General features: G+C 42.4%; 1 protein-coding gene across 4 annotated transcripts in view; it reads left to right on the top strand.

Annotated features, from left to right (window-relative positions):
• Positions 1 to 2177: 2177 nt before the first annotated feature.
• The window catches only part of LOC107263183 (T-cell leukemia homeobox protein 3), a 40827-nt gene continuing 26344 nt past the window's right edge, over positions 2178 to 16660 (top strand). The window contains exons 1-6 of one of the 4 annotated variants that reach the window (XR_003058382.1): positions 2178 to 2875; positions 2993 to 3227; positions 4182 to 4477; positions 4560 to 5364; positions 8776 to 8895; positions 8989 to 9027. The gene's annotated coding sequence lies outside the window, so the exon portion shown is untranslated. Of the gene's footprint in view, positions 2962 to 2992; positions 3228 to 3490; positions 4116 to 4181; positions 4478 to 4559; positions 5365 to 8775; positions 8896 to 8988; positions 9028 to 16660 lie in introns of those variants that run through there. The other 3 variants (XR_003058381.1, XR_003058380.1, XR_003058383.1) reach the window with 3 other exon arrangements.

Below are 16660 nucleotides of genomic sequence, written 5' to 3'. Positions count from 1 at the left end.
TTAACAGCCATCCATTTTTCATCCCTGTATTATCAATATCGATTGAATCGAATGTTCCATCATTTTTAAAAAAATCATCAAAATGATTCTACACCCACGTGTGTCGCAGTCCTCGAGAACTAGGCACGCCGATATCGTATATACCGTATATGTATATCAGGCGCCCACGTTCGACCCGCCATCAAATAGAAAATCAAAGTCAGTCTTTGTTATGCGTAGCCGGTGCTCGTCGACGATAATAAAATGAAGCGTCTTTTTACGATTATTGCCACAGCGAGTTGTCACTACCGTTTGCCCGTAACAGCAGATAATGCGAGTCTTGCGCGACAAAAATGTCTAACGTTGCAGCCGCTTGGCGAATAGGACTCGTGTACCCATTTAATGCCTGGCGTAAAGGCAAAACGATCTGAGCGTCTTTGAGCGGCCAGCAACGCCCAAGGAATATGTCCGTTGTATAAGAAGCGTGTATATCTATATATAAACGCTAAATATAGTCGACTCATTAAGGGGTAAGAAAGAATATATTCCAAAGAGTCTCCAGTCTGAAATCTTCCTCGGATAGCATTTTTTTTTTTTAGTCGCGAGACCCGTCAACACCACCATTGCGTTAGCATACCGCGACTAAATATCAATTAGCTTTATGCATATGCATGCCCCACGTGACTTAACGCACCCATATATTTCGTCCAGTAACGCGTAAACGTCCCACGAGTATGTTGATTTGTTGATATACTTAGATACGTGTGAGATTGTTTGAAATTTTCATCTTTTATACAGCCAAGTGTGTATGTATGTTGTATGTGCATGGAATATACAATATCGAACTGTACTGTATGCGGGGAGACTGTATGTTCAGTGTAACTATTAATTTAGGTATAGTCGGTGGTCCCCCTCTGTATTCTTGTAATATTCCAAGAGAGCAGTTTTGAGTTAGCGACATTTCTACTCCTATCGGGCATCGAAGGCAATCGCTAATGCCTCCCTTAACAGTGTAACGGGCAGTTGGTTGGTTGGTACGCTTGAAACATGATTGCGACGGTCGTTACGTTCGACGATACGGATCGCGCTTTTCATACCAAAGGAACTTTATTAGCTACGTGTTGCGATTCGAAACGAAAGAGAAGCTGGTAGCTGACTGTGGCTATTATTATGTGCATGGGATATTCGAGTCTGAGATAATGCCGAAGAAAAAGGTTATTACAACTGAGTCAAGTCGGTTAGGGTACTTATAGCAATGGCATAGCTGGAAGGAATTGCTAGAAAATACTAATAGTATATCTATGTAGCTGGATACTGAAGTTCGTTCCGTTGTAAAACAGGTGAGACATCCGTGAAGTCTGCTAAAACAAATTGCACACCTGCAGGCAGAAGGTCGTTCGAAATGGGAGTAGCTGTGTCTCGTTTTTTTTTTCGGGTGAAAATCAATTTTTTTTTATTTTCACACCTCAATCTATTGACACTGGATTTGCATTTCTTGTGCATTTTAATGTGTGGTTTCGATGGATGACGTACGGTCCTTTCGGATCATTTTTGGCTGAGAGTTTGCGTACTGATTTTTGGTAGTGGAATTGTGGATTTTTCAACATTTTTTATAGTAAAATATGTTCGTTTATGGTCGAGTCGTTTATGGGTTTTCTTGGAATTTAAACTGATCTGACGTTATGGAGTTCGGCTCGTACCAAAGAGTTCGTCTCATATTGACCGATCACGGTCATTTACAGGGAGAATATCCGAAAACGGTCTATTTTGATAGAGCATACCGAGACGAAAGGTCGGCATATAAGCTGTCTTGATTATTCAAGGTAAAAGAGGCTCGAAATATTGAATTACTTTATTTCGAATTATCCACGCGAAGCCTTTTTATTTTTTTTTTCGTTTTGCTCCACAATACGAAGGGATCCCCGTTGCCTATCGTTACCTCGTATAGGTAGCAGCTATATATGTGTATATTCCTTTCAGGTGAAAACCCCCTTGTTCTCGTAGGAGAAATCCCACAGCGTTTCGTTTCGGCGTCATAGATTTGAAAGTCTTATTGAGCAGAGGAGCGAGAAAAACAAAGAAAAAAAAGAGATATAAAAAAAATGAAAAACAAAAAAAAATGAAAAAAACAAAGGTAACCTGAAAATGTCTTCGTTGTAGCAGCTCGCGAGAACGAACGCGGGGATGAAGAACATCGCGCGCCAACTGTCCAAATCATGGCTGCAATGCTAAAAAAAAATAGGGCCCTGCGCGCGACGACCGCTAAGATGAACAATATTGTCCGCATAATAGGGACATTTCCGGTCGGAGAATAAAGAGTTCAGAGAGACAAATGGCGTCCGACGGCTCGTGAAAATACTGCGCCCTCTCGAACGTGACAGTGAGCGATTGCATGACGACGGGAAAGACGCCCGTTTCTCTGTATACACCTCCAGGGGGGTAAGGGGTGTCTTTAAGGAGGAGGGATACTCGTCCTTCAAAAAATGAACTAATTGCTGGCAACCATCTTGCGACTCTCTGTTCTCTGAGGAATTTCTTTTTTAAACCCCTGTTTGTCTTTCCCGCCGTCGTCGAGCACGGTGTTGCCCTCTCGTGGGAAGAATTGAACCAGCGATCCGTGAACGTAGCCTGCACACACACCCTATACGCCGCGTTACGTCTTACGATCCGTGAGCGAAGAAAGCTTGGTAAACAAAAGGAAGAAGCTCCATACTAATTACGTTCACGATTTACACGGTGGTGTCTCGTTATCCGCAGCTGAGAGTCGTTGATGTCTGGACTAGATTAAAGTGACTGCGTAGTGTACAAATTAAATGTTCGGCCCTCAACGTACGAACTGCTGACACGCTTGGCCAGTGCCTTCGGATCTTGTGGATACAACCCAACCAAGAGGAAGGTAAAAACGCATATGAAAACGAAGACGAGGATTCATCGAGTTCGCGAAGGAGCTACGCTCCGCTGCCCTGGATAAGGACTCGCTAAGTACGTACTTGTGCATGGTTATTTTTTCCAGTGTAATGCCATGCACTCTGTTTACGCGCCATCTTAGTTGCGAGTGCGGAGGCATATCGTATTCGGTACTATTTCATTATGGAAATTCCAATGGGATCATTGCGGAGTCGAGGTCGTTATTCAATTGGCGTAGCTATCCATTTAATATCTTCAAGCAAGTGATAATCATTTTTACTCACGTATCAGTAGCCATGCTGTAATTTTACGTACGTGCACTGCAATTGCTACGAACCGAGGTAAGGTTACGTTTATGAATTTTTCTTTACGAATACTACTGATAGAGTTATTTAGTCATTATGTGAATTAATGAGCGCTATGGAATTTTTAGAATATTTCATCTCCTGTGCCTGTCATCCAACTTGACTCGAGATGGACTGAGCATTTGGCGCTGCCTCAACCGTCATTACTAATACTCGTGTCCTTCTCTCCGGCAAAATGGTGTATTAAGTGTTTTCCCTGTAGCGAGAATGTCGAATGACTGGATCAAGTACGATGTGAGAGGAGAGAGAAATCTCAGGACTAACTAAGAGACCGAGAACGGAGACACCTGTCGCCTTTAAATCTCGCTGCTTAGGCCTATCTTCGTCACGGTGTCGGCCACGCGGAGTCTGCCCCTGTGTATCGCGTTTAATTGGCTAGCGTGCAGTAACTGCGCTATTTATAATTACGAGTCATTAGTCTATTACTTGCACTAAACAGTTGCATGTTGGCCGAGTATGCACTTTGATCTGCCACGCGTCTCAAAATAATGACAAGCGACATTGTAGCCTTCGAAATTACATTTTCAAAGGTACTGGCAGATATCTGACGTAAATTCACTGTCTCAGAAAAAAAAATCTTTTCTTACTCTAACTACGACTTCGTGGAAGTCACCTACCGGTGGGTACCTAGTTAAATCAAGTTGTGGACGTTGCCAAATGCTTCTAACAAATGGCACGCTACACGGGGGCCCGATCTACGTAATTTAATAAGCAACGTAGTTTACGAGGCGCTCAGCCAACCGGGATGTACACTCTGCCTCGGGTACCTCGCGAGTAGTAAAGATTCAAGAGAGACAGAGCCAGTTCGCAGCATCTCTTCACGGCCCATATCCAGCGGTTCCTCTGACTCCCAAAGCAGCTAATGTTGTTTTAATTAAGTAGGCGGTTAGCGGAAAGAATTCAACATGTATTTTCCTCTTCTATTTCCAGAGGTGCCACGACGCTACATGTGTCCCTCGTATGTTCAGACGCGATGGACGATTTCGCCTGACTAATCGCTGCGTCTCGAGAGCTGATCTTTCTCTCTGTGCTCGCGTCTATGAAGATACCCAAACGTACACGAGACGGTGCCATCCTTCTACTGGACCTTTTCTTTAAAGAGACGCCTGTCGACCCCTACTCAAGACGTTTTCTTGGACATCTTCTAACTACGTACTCCGCGGCTTAAAAGAAACCAAAGTACAAGTCGAGCGGTGACGATGAACGTCGCAAATTATCTGTTTCCGGTAATTTAGCACAGTGGCTAGTTCGTTAAGAGATATTCTATTACTTGGATAATGTGTTTTCATTTTTCATTTTCTCTTACAGAATTACCGAGCATAGGGTGAACCTTTGAAATGTATGGCCAACCTACCTACCTTGGCTGCGCGACTCCTTCAGGGAATTGGAAGGATCGATCATGGCGTATCTTAAATTTACGAGGGTCCCATTAATCAAGAGTTTAGCGTTTGACAAAATAAATACACGGCAAGTCCTTAATTAACGCTACGGCGCCCGGGCGGCTGGTCCGTGCCTCGGTGCAATTCCAAGTTGAATAAGTTAATAAGCGTACGCGCGTGGAATCGTTCTTAAATGCATGCCGTGGACAGGAGAAAATAAAATTGTCAGTCAGCACGGATTTATGACTGACTTTATCGCAGCCATCGATTCTTTCGGTTGTTCTTCGTCTCCTTAGTCCTGGGTTTCTTGTTATTGCTTCTAAAGTCATTTGACTTCTGCACGTTTTAGAGAGACTGTAGATGGGGAGATCTTTGCTGAGGATATCTGTTAACTGTTATTTATGCGCTAATTATATGTTACGCCGTATCCGATGACTCCTGTTCTTTTGCTACTTTATATGACGCGCATTTGATGAGTTCTGGGTCATTGAAAACTCGTCGTTCCGAGAACTGTATAATTTTGCCATTGAGAATTCATTGTTCACACTGGCCGGCGATAAAGTGCTTATCGAGTCAATCGGCACGGATAATTCTCTGCGTTACGCTTAAATTATAGAGCTTGCTGATTACGATGAAGATGTTTGCAAGGCAAACACGTTCTGTATCGTCGAGATTTTAAACGAGGTTGCGACCACCCGGAGGACATGATGCGTTTTCGTTTGTGGCGACATCTGGTGAGTACTATTTGATACTGCAGGTCTATAAAAATAATTTTTCGAACAAACATTTTTTTTTCTATTGTTTGTAGATAAATTGTGCAATATTTCTTATTTTTTATTATACAGTAGATACATCGTGACTTATGTTTACCATAGGTCGGTAATACAGTATTCTTCTATGTAAATGATTGTATGGTCGATAATCGAAACTGTCAATATGCGATCCGATAAATCAAAAATATTTTTTATTGACATAGTGTAAATAGAAATATTCAATTTATTTGAAATATTTTCAAATACTATTACACTATTTTCATTATCAATAGAATCGAATACTACTGCCATCTGTACGACCATGTCGTTACTATACTCGATGCATCAAGCTACCATGGTTACAAGATGCGTTGTCGGCAACTGGTATTATTTCTTTTTCTTTTCATGGTAAATCGAGATTCTCAAGTATTTTTTATAGTATGTACTTGTGCGAACCGCAAAGTCCAAAATTCAACAAAAATTCCCAATATAACTAATTCCAATGATAAAAACCAAAGTGTGACCTTCTATTGGCCAAACAGTCTTCTGCATTCCTACCATGCACGTCAGTTCCTATGATAATGATATCCGGAAACGGTTTAATCCACAGTAGATAATGAAACAGCAAACCGATAAAGAATAATGTATCCAAATAACTAGTTCATAACGAACCCACGCAATATCAATATTACCAATAACAATATCGTTAGATCAATAATAACACCGTTGCTATCCCACTTGAAATCTTTCTTTCGTTATCCCCATCGAATACCACTATACTTTACGACTCAGCAATGCGAACCGTATTTGCGTCATAACCCTCTCGTTGAAAAAAAGACATTTCTTCAGAATCAGTACGCGATCGATTCCGACATAACATTTAACGCGATCGTATTTATTCTAGCACCGAAGAAGCAAAAAAAAAGGAACAAAACAAGCAACCGAAAAAAAAAAACAATAAAGAAAACTAAAAAATGGATCAAAACGTAATAAGACTCGCAGTAGACGAACTCCTTTGGGTCCGGCTCCCTTATCGTTGGAATGTTAAAAGGCCGCCCCTTCGTCAAGTTGAATTTATTCGAATTAAAACCCTAAGCCCAGGGCCGCGAGTTTGGTCACTCGAGATAAAAGCTCCAGGCCGTGGGTAGGCTCTCGGGGCTCAACATTGGCCATTGCCGTACCTGGGACCCCTAGAACCCGCAAGGTCCCCGCTTTATGCGGACACTTTATGCCCCCGATTGCGAGCGACACCGGAACGCTCTCAACCCAATGCCGATCTGATCCTTTTCCGATCGCAAAACGACCATAGCTTTAATTTAGACTTCCCAGAACGAAGAGTTTTCTCCTGGCGTCGCCGCGCACGTTAGCCCCGCTGTTTACTAATAGCCCAGTACCAATTTATCATGAGTAATGGAGTCAGAAGTACACTTGCGCAAGATATCGTTAATTCAATCCGTAGGATGCCGATTGCGCGGTATTTACTATACCGATCTTACAACCCTGTCGATCTCGTATCACGTATCCATACGTGCTACCATTTATATTTTGTACCTAGGATAACGATTAATATTTCAGTACCGCATGCAAAATACGTCAGCCACTATTCAATTTCTCTATTAAGAGACTATCGAAAGATAAAGTCGATCTGCCGCGTGTAGCCAATCGGTAAAATCTCTCCCGAGAAAGTACACGTACTAAATTCACATAAGGTATCCCTATGTAATTTAATAGGTCGAATATAGCTATAACAAATTTATACGTTTATCTTTACACCGCATGAAATATATCTAAATTCGTAGGGGATCGATATTCATAGCGCATACGTAATATACGAAGTAGCCAAAAGCAACTTAAAGGGTCTCTCGCTGTGGATCATTCCCGGTATCGTTATTACATTGGATATATAAGGATCCCATAAAAAGGGCCGGACACGATTTACGTTTGATTATAGCCTGGCGGGTCAAAAGTCAGAAGAAATGACTGTCGATGCCCATTCGGAACAATCGAGTGGAGATTATAGGTAATGACTAATGGCGTAGACTCTGGCCTAATCCAGACGGTTATACGTATGGCGAATGAAAGACTGCCGAGAGATCGATTTACATGTATATACGTATACTGTCCTTTGGACGTCTTCGTCGTATATAAATATTTTTCTTTTATTTTACAAAAATAATTTTTTTTTTTTTATCTCGGGACACTCGGTACAGTTTTAAGGTTATTTCTATGATCGCGTGATTTTGGTATTTCCACATTCTTCGTTTTCAGATGTACTTTATTTTACGAGTCGGTACACCGTGTAACGCCGTTACCTTCCTTTTCGCTCTTCCATCGCCGAGTTATTGTTACGGTAACAGCTTCTGTCGTTAAAACGTAACGCTAAGTGTTCGCGCAGTCAAAGAAATTGTACGAGCGCTCTTATAAAATGTAGCTTTATAAATTGTTAGGGTATCTTCGAACGTAATAGCTTTTAAGGTATACAGGACGATAAAGTTACCGCTACAATTAAGTCACGCTCGTAAAGCGTACTCGTGGGTTAGGACGATTGGTGGATACGTAGAATTATGAAAAAAACGTGGAATATGGAGAACGAAGCGAAGTTGTCGAATTTATGGGAGGAAAAAAGTATATTGGTAATGATTTTCGTGAATTTGGAAAAATGAAAGAAAAGGATACGAAAAATCGGATGAGTCACGTAGCACGGGTACTTATATCGAAAGATGAAAGATTTTACCTATACGCGCACGTGGATCGTACGATACGATTCAATTAACCACTGGCATGGAAATTCCACTGATATAATATATCTGCCGACTATACGTCGTCGTACGCGCCCCTCAGACTCAATTCCATATTCCAAGATGGCCGCGTGCGCACGGAGGTTGGGGTAAAAAACGATGGACGTAATAACGTAGTATCGCTAATGGCCGGGCAATTTCAGCGGATACGAATGCTCTCCGGGTTTGGTCTTTTTTATTTTTTTATTCTTTTATTTTTTTTAATTCCTCTCCGGAACCCTCCTTCGCTTTGAACTTCTCGTTCTTGGTCCTTGTTGGTTGGGCCTTGTGCCGCCGACCGTAAGCGCAAAGCTCCTCAAAGACCCCGATCTGAAATTTAAACGTTGGCAAATGGGGCCCACGACGCGAGGGATACTCGCGTCCCGGCAGGATATTGTTTTCTGGGGAATTGCCAGGCTGCGAGATAATTAAAGATTGTTATCTTCTGTAATCCGAAGTCTCTGCCGAACGAGACGGCCTTTGGGACTTTGTATGTGGATTGGTTAAGCGTAAAAGTACTTCCTTGCGAATTAACGCTGTACTTTGCTTGTATCTTTAGTTATTATTGTATTTTAAGGCGAGTTTCTAATAGACTCTTATTTTTTTTTTTTTTCAGTTAAATAACCAGAGATTTCAATGCTGGGATCCTGCCGTGGCGCCATCTGACATTTCGCGAAAGTACCTTTGATCCTGTGCTACGGATATTTTTATTCCTACACGTAAAACGTCTGCCAAGGTTCGTGGCTTTGTTGTTTGGAGCTTTGGGTAATGAAATTTTGAATTAATTTTCGTGGCACTGATGGTAATTATGAAATTTTCTTTCTTTCAGGGCTCTTCAACCGTAACGCACCGAAGTTGGTAAAAAAAGGTATTATTGGACCCTCGGAAGGTCGATCTCGAAAAATTTGTATTTTTTTTTTTCTCTAAATTATTTTCCTACCGTGAATCGCACGCGAGCAGATGTCTCGAAGGACTTTTTCAAAATGTTTCTAGCCAACCCTTAGAAAAACTATTTTGGATCGTTATACTTATTACGTGCGAGACAAAGTGCCGAGGCTGCTCGTTCGCTTTCACGTTCCAGTTTCCAAGTACCATTTAGCTCGTTTACTGGCTCGAATGGCCAAATTGTCGACCGCAAATTGTTTCTCACTCCGCGCCTCGTTTCCTCGTTTCCCAACGTTTTCAGGAAAATCTCGTTAACGTCCTCACGCAAGTCTCACGTCCCGAAAACTCTAAGAAAGGATCCTCGTAATTCGCCAGTACTCGGGCAGGCCGATCGCACGGTCGACCCGTAGGTCACCTCCTCCCTGATTCCGCTCCCAATTCGTATTTCCAAATCACGCGCTTCCTCTTATCCCGATACCGCAAGAATAACAATTTGCAATTAAACTTCCGCACGAGGACTGCAGGAAATCTTAAAAAGTGCCAATAAGGTATGAAAATCCACCATTTTTATTATGAATTATTAATGAGTATCCGACGAGAATAAAATATTGTGTTTCCTTTTTTTTTTTTTCTTTTTTTTTTCTACAGACCGTCTGGCGCCCGACATTTTACCTACCTGTCCGGACGTTTTCCAATGGCAGATAATTAAAAATTAATAACTCGCGCAGATAAGACCAGAATGAAACGTCTGTATTAAGATTAGTATGTATTAATGTATCAGTCGATACTCTCCTTTACATATCTGTCCGTTCTTCGGCGATTAGTTACTCGGAAGGACTAATTAATGTCTGACGATCCAAAATGATCGCTTAACAGTAATACTTTTACTATCGAATATATGATGCAATTAAAACGCATAAAATTTCACTGTCTAAAGAAGTTATGCGAAGATGATTTTATAATTTCCGCAATTATTGTCCCACGTGTTGGAGTCGTTGGCGGGATGTCCAAATAACAAATAAGTTCCAGAAAGACGTTCGAATTAAAAATATAGGAAATGCATTTGTAACGGCGACGTAGGCCGTCTTAATTAGACGAATTAACATGATCGATCGGTGCATCCGGTCTGCTTTTTGCAGATGCATTTTAGATGAACGTAATTTCCAAAATTAGTAATTTCATTTGTAAGCGCAGTCAATTTGATTTCCATGATATTTCCGTTAATAAGTAATACGGCCTAACGGTTACGTAACTCTGGCGAAACGAAAGTGAAAAATAATGATAACAATCCAAAGTGTAACGCAGCCTATTGGCAATCACGAAGACTCGCGGTTTTCCTAGATACCGTCGATTTCGCTTAAAACGATCCAGGGAAATCGAGGGAATTGGATGGTTGGCGGGGAAAAAAAAAAATAGAAACTAAAGAGACCAACAAAATTCCAGTAGAAGGGGAGATTAACACAGGCGAACGCATTTATCCCGGATGTTACTTGCGCTGCAAATTTAAAAACATCGATGAACTTCAATTATTCAGAGAATCCGAAATATCGGCAGGTCAATGAGTGACGGGTGTACTCTACTAATTTGTCGACTGATACATTTGGACTTTTACCTTTTTACAGGCTGCTACTACGCGAATAGTCTAAATTGAACGAGCAACGCGAAGCACCCGAGTGCGTTTCCCTGTTTTACATTCTTGTTACGCAAGTGTAGTTACGAATTTTTTATATAAGCGTTGAGAAATATTTTTAGAAAAATTTATAGACATAGAAATTATCCGGATATACGCATATAGGGTGTCGGATTAATTAAAAATATACTCATTTCGAATCTCCCGTGAATAAATATGATTTTCATCAATTTTCAGATAGACATCGATTTTCGAAATTTTTTTCAGGCATCGATGGAGACATTGACATTGACTAGACACACAAAAAACAGATGGGCGATCGTGAAAAATTGAAATATTAATTATTTTCAAAATTACTCCAAAAAGTAATATAAAATTTCAAATGGCAGAATGTCTAGTCGCGATATAATGAATAAATAATGATTTTCCGCTCTCTGAATACAAATCATTAACAAGTACCAGTCACGTGGTAAAGTTCTGTCAAAAAAAAAAGTAGAGCTGTACTCTCCGAAACATCAGTGGTAATACAAAAAAGACTTGCAAAATAGTGCCAAAGTATTCGCGGGCTGGATAAAAAAAAAATGCATCGACCTACTCCAGATCGATTCCGACCCTTTTCATGATCGAATTGAATCGAGCGAGCTGTTCGATCGGTAACGACACAGGCCTGGAAGCGTAACAGTATAGAGAATCGGTCTCCAATCGGAGCTCAAATCCTGAGCTGGCAATTCGATATCCATTCTCTGAGTGATTCGAGAGAGCAACGAGCCCTCGTCCATTTCTCTTTCGTTTACTTACCGGACTTGGCTAGTTGAAGCGAACCAGATTCTACCGTCTCTATTTCTCCCTCTAGCTCATTTACCAATACCTATCCGTCCGTCTTTGTCTCTCTCGTTCCCTATAGCACATACTCCCCATCAGTTCGCCTCCGCAGGAACGCGCGTCCCGCATGGGAAGAGGGTTGGCGAGGGGCGCGAATGCACGGAGCTGCCCAGGACTGCAGCTCCGCCGGTATAGAGCGCAACCTGAGATTAAAGCGTGGAGGCGCGATTGCGATCCAGGACGATCCGATTGGCCGGTTGTTTGTCGAACGGCAGGGGCGGAGCAACCGTAATGAGTTTCTAGGTTAGAAGCCTGCTCCGCTTTGCTCGGCTTTGCTCTGCGTTTCCCTTTTGTTCCGACCCACCGCGAGCGCCGCTCAGCCGTCACTGTGCCTGCGTCTCGTTTGCTCGCTTCGTGCGAAAACACGAGATGGATAAGAAAGGGAAGAAGAGACAGAATTGGTACGCGTATGCGAACAGGGTGATGAAGGGAGACGGAAAATGTCTTAAAGAAATAAATTCTCTGTCTCCGCCGCACTGAATCTCCTATTTACGTTACTCGATTCACAGTAGACTCGATTAAGGTTGCTACTTGCTTCTAGACAATTTTTTAGGTAAAAATAGGAATTTCGTGAAAATAATTTTTTTATCATTTCTTCGTCGTTTGGTCTATCGAGCTAAGCTACGCCACACTGTATATACCTATGTAGGTTCGGAACTTGAATAACTTATAATTCGAATCTCAATATTCGAGAATCAATGTAGTTTAATAACGTTAACTCAATACGTAAGTCCACTGTCTACAGTACTTTCGTATGGTTCATGAAAATCGTCCTGTTCCTAATTGACACGCACAATGGTCAAAATCCCTCTGGCCGCCCTCACACTCGTTACCGTCAGGTCACTAAGTTATTCCACATCTATATTTTGGGGTTGTAGAAAATTTGTTATTTAACCCGGCATAAATGTTCCCTCATTATCAAAAACCGATAGGTCAAAAACAGACTGCGATTGAAATGCATCAAAATTATTTCCTAGTCACCCGTTAATTATTTCAACCTTTATACTATCTAAGGATCGCGCGATATTATTTAATATCTCCTGACGTAGCCCCACAACCTGCGACTCGAAGAGTCCTGCAGCTGCCGCTGGACGTGCCTACCTTCGATAGCGACTGTTATCTGCAGATCCAAGGGGGATGCTACCGGCTACGGGAATAGGAGGGCAGATGAGCAACGGAAAGTGGAAGACAAAAAACAAGGCGTCGGGGCCCCTAATCGCGTTAGGCTCGTGGGTCGGCGCTCCTCTGCGCCATCTTGCTTTCTGGTCACGTTCCGCCGTAAAACAAAGGAACATTGAGTGAGCGCGCGCGGAGAATACGCGCCTTAATATTTAATCCCTCATTATCGGGCCGAGGCCGAGCTTTTGAGACAATTGGCAGTTTTAGTGCCCAATAAGATCTCGGATGCCAGTCGGAGCTTTGCGATAGGACGTTTTGGGGGCAAACGCGGCTGTTCGGGGCTGCGGAGGGGCCGGGGGGTGCCCGGGGGGCTGCCCGAGAACCTGGTCGGGGGCAAGCCTCAACCATAAATGTATTTCTGAGAGCTTTCGCTTGTTTTATCGCGGACACCGTCCTCCCGTGGATCAATAAGATCTTCCGCAGGCTCCACCAACGCGTAAGCAAGCTCAGCGAGTGCGAGAAGGATGTTGCATCGGTGAACCACGTGGAATTACATGGTGGTTTTATGCCAGCTTAGAAAATAAATTCTCCTCGAATTCCTCGTGTAACTTTATCCTTTTCTTCTGGATTCTTTTAGTACTGATATTTATATCGGTGAGCTGGGAGATTCTTTTTTCCACGGTCTCTGTATCACGTGTGTTCGAACATATGGATTTTTTTTTACTGATAATATCCGATATCGTGCTGATAAAATTGATAGCAAATTTTTTTTTTTACGTACACATAGCTTTTACAAAGTTCGCGAACGGTACGATTTACTTCTGGGACCGACGCGAAGTACCTTGGGTCGCGATTAAATAACTGATGAACGGCCAAATGGACGCTGCGATTTCGCACTAGCCCTAACGTCTCGTAAGTTTACGTTTTCGGGCGTGGGGGGGGATAGTGGTGCTTTCATCCCCGATAATCAATTTCGATGGGAATCACGAATTTCTTTTATTATCGACGTGCAAATGGATTATTCAGGTTGAGAATTTGTCCTTTTCGGATTTCTGATCTACTTGAGAATCTTACATTTTCAATCGAATCCTCGTTTCCGCGCCACGTGTATGACGAGCGTGAGACTGGTTACGTCATTGATAAAAATTATTTATCGAGTAGACTGTACTTTCGCCACTTACTCCTTTGCGTAATAAACACGTGGAATTTGTTTGCGCGTCGCTGGACATAACCCAACCTATGCTAAATAACGTTTCCACAGATTTCACCGTTTCCGCCATTTTTCGAAGCGGTGCAGCTTCGACCAAGTGGATCGGAGATCCCTAGGTGGCGGCCATGTTTTCATTAGACCGCGCAATGCCCCGTGCTCAGTCATAGTGTCTTCCATTCTGCCTGTACCATATACCAGCAGTCCTACCACCTTCCCGAGAGCAGTGATTTTTCAACAGCTATACAGTCACGCCATTGGACCTCGCCCCAGTCCGCTGGAACTCTAATTTCGTTAGCATGGAATTCCCACGGGTCCATAGGGCACGACGGATTTCACTTCCGAAATATATCTTCGCGTGTATATCCCCGAAAGGTCCGAGAATTTCCTAACGGTTTCTCCATGCACTTCGTATCTCGTGAAAGATAATGGCTTGTCCACAATGCGTTAATGATACAACGAACTATATTACCGACCGGGCGACGATAAGTATTCATAACGACCATAAGAAATCAATCGTTATGCGTTTATAATTTATACCAACGATCCGAGTGGTTGAGGAGTTCGAGGAAAAATATAATAAAAGACGCTCGTCTGGTTCGCAAAGTGTCGGCGGGTTTAATTGCAAAGTTCGCCACGACTTGGTAAAGTCGGGTACCGAAGCAAACGGTAGCGTTATGAAAGCGTCGGTTTTAACGATCTCTCAAAGGTCTTATTGCCGTTATTATCGGCGATACTTTTTTAACCGCGGTATCCTGCTTATGCATCGTGCCCGCTTGCCAATTTCCGACATTATCGCGAAATGCGTATTGACGCAACAAAATATCGCGGTCGACGCCGATCGGCGTCGTGGATATTTGTGAAAAAGTGCTCAACAGATTTTGCGGAATTGCACGGTATCCAGGGAGCGTTCTCGGAAGTACCGTTTGCCCATTGCGGCTCTATTATTTTTACTTTCCTTTAACGTCTTACGGATCTTTCGGGAAGCGAATCTCGGCTTGTTCTGTAATGACACCAATGTGGCCGCTTCGCCGTGAACATAGCCGAGGAACGGTAAGTCCGTACGGTTATACAACCCACGTAAATGGTATTAAAAAAAAATTTTTTTTTTTTATATTACACGCGAACGACCATTCGCTACCCCTAGGAGATGAGTAATTCTTGGTTCGGGGGTGTGTTCTGGTTTTGCTTACTATGGCATTTAGCACTCGACCGATTCATCCCCAAACGAGTAGAGCAGGCCGGAGAAAAATTTTGGTGGATTCTGAAATTAAATAGGATTTAATCTCACGGCGTGCTGCTCTCGAGCCTCCGGCCAGCCTGAAGTCTGGTTAATGTCAGACGTAACCACTTAACGTATTGGAGTTTGATTTATTTTCTGTGTCGAGCCTGCGTCGTTTACCAAGGGGTAGCTACGCACCCCTCAAATAGGTTCTATTGTATTTCTATTAACTCACGGTACTCGTTTGCTCGCTCTCACCCTCTATTGTTTCCACCCCTGCCACTTTGCTGATTCTTTCCCCGGCCCTTCGCCAGACCTGCATTGTCAATCGGACGGGGCGCGTGCAGTCCTGACTCTGCATAGGATGCATGCACATGCTGATTAGATTAATCGAAGACACGCTAATAAAGCGATATAAATAATTCACGTTATTCTTTGAGATTTTAATTAATCACCGAAAGTTGTACCAGCTAATTGCACCTTTGGCATAGAAACTTTGAAAAAGTGTATAGCCACTTGAACGAGGCCTTTTCATTACTCGGGATTGAAGTACGGTAACTTTTTTCCTCTTTTATTTTTTTTTCAAATCCCGAAACAAGGCATTATGGCTAATTAAGGCGTTAATTAATTATTGGGTAATTCAAAGGAGGACTGAATTGGCCAAACTTTTTGCCTGATGATTTAGAAGTCCGGACCTCCTGCCAAGCCTCGGAGGGTTGCCAGCTCGTAAATCCACCAGGGCGGATTAATTTCGTCGTAACTTGAGAACACTGAATATTTATGCTTTTCTCCTTAGTTTCCAACCTTCGCGTAATATTTCATTATCCTTTGGTTCGAGCCGATATTAACATTTTTATCATTTTATTTTTCATCCACCGTATGTGTATGCTTGTTATCCGACGGCATTTTGGATTATTTACGACGATTACGCGAACCGATCGTTATTGACTCTTGGCAATAAGTGCACGCATATCGTTTGCCAATTACCGGATCACGTGCTTGAGTCTACCTTATTAATTTGGCTCTCAGTTACGAAAGCAATGAGAACGCGAAGAAAATGGAAAATCATCGTCTCGTATGGGTTTATATGAGGTTCACTATGGAGGTCATCGAGGAAAAGTAGCTGAGGGGGTCGCAAATTACGGTAATCGAACTTCGTTGAAATTAACGAATTTACATCGGTAACCCATCCCTTCCACGTTCCGACGCGAATCCAATTCCCTTTGAAATTACCAATGCGAATCGCGAATACCTTGCGCGAACGGCACTAATATAGCGACGTACTTAGCCAACATCCAAGAGCGTAATTGCACGAGAAATTACTAATATCTTGTATAGTTAACCAAATTATAGGAACAGCAGGTTTCGCATTTCTAATTCTTAGCCAACCCACACACTCCTTGTTAGCAAGTACCCAGCCCGTGAAATAAATCAAGGACCATGTATCGTTTAATGGGAAAGATACAAAATTAATTTCTCAATTACACCCGTATTGTTATTAATATAAATGTGGAAACTGCGTATTAAAAAAAAAAAAAAAAAAAAAATTTAAATAA

The sequence above is a fragment of the Cephus cinctus genome, unplaced genomic scaffold, assembly GCF_000341935.2.
Source record: "Cephus cinctus unplaced genomic scaffold, Ccin1 Ccin1_scaffold0132, whole genome shotgun sequence".
NCBI lineage: Eukaryota > Metazoa > Arthropoda > Insecta > Hymenoptera > Cephidae > Cephus > Cephus cinctus.
Note: the sequence above shows the minus strand (reverse complement) of the source record. Positions and strands in the feature narration are given on the sequence as shown.